We start from the raw sequence: 799 nt of genomic DNA on the forward strand, positions 1-799 counted from the left end.
TACTTGTGCATATATCATATCTATATCTATATCTATCTATCTATCTATCTATATATATATATATATATATATATACTTTTGTGTTATGTTACATTGTATATTATATATTATAAACCATTCAGGAAAATCAAATAAAAGTAAATGTTTTATTGTGAGGTTTGTTGAAACAAATAAATATTACATGTTAAAATAAGTATTGTAAAATAATTTTCATGGTTTAACTAAATGTTAGATCATTGTTTAGTGTCTGAAAACATTTTGAGAGAAAAATAGCCTTTATAAAGTCTTCTATGAGATTTGCAACTGGGATTAAAATGAACAGATGGCTTGATAATGCTAACTAAAGGTAAGTCTAGAAGAACTGTTTTGTGTGTGAAATTTTAGAGAATGATTAGGTGAGTGGTGGTAAATTAACACTGGAGGAAGTAAAAATATATTTCTAAATCAAAGAGCACAATTTATGAAAACCATGTTGGTAAAAGGGGCTATTTCCCTAAAGATTTTCACTCTTTTGAAAAGTGTAAAATTATAAAATTGGAAAGGGTATAAAATGATATCACACAGCTTGTATTTGATTGTATAAATTACATAACCTGTATAAAAACTTACAGCTAAGAATTTTTAATTTTACCATTTTTCAATGTAGAAGGGTTAAATGTTGCTATGAGAATTTCAACTTTGGAATTTCTTGAGTTACATCTGCTTAATTTCTCAATCTTAATTCCAATACTTGATCTGAATGAGTACACACCATGGATACTTCTATATACTCAAGATGTTTCTAGAACATAGCATTTAA

The sequence above is a fragment of the Cavia porcellus genome, unplaced genomic scaffold, assembly GCF_034190915.1.
Source record: "Cavia porcellus strain 051 isolate PalLab524CR breed Dunkin Hartley unplaced genomic scaffold, mCavPor4.1 scaffold_14, whole genome shotgun sequence".
In the NCBI taxonomy this organism is placed as follows: Eukaryota; Metazoa; Chordata; class Mammalia; order Rodentia; family Caviidae; genus Cavia; species Cavia porcellus.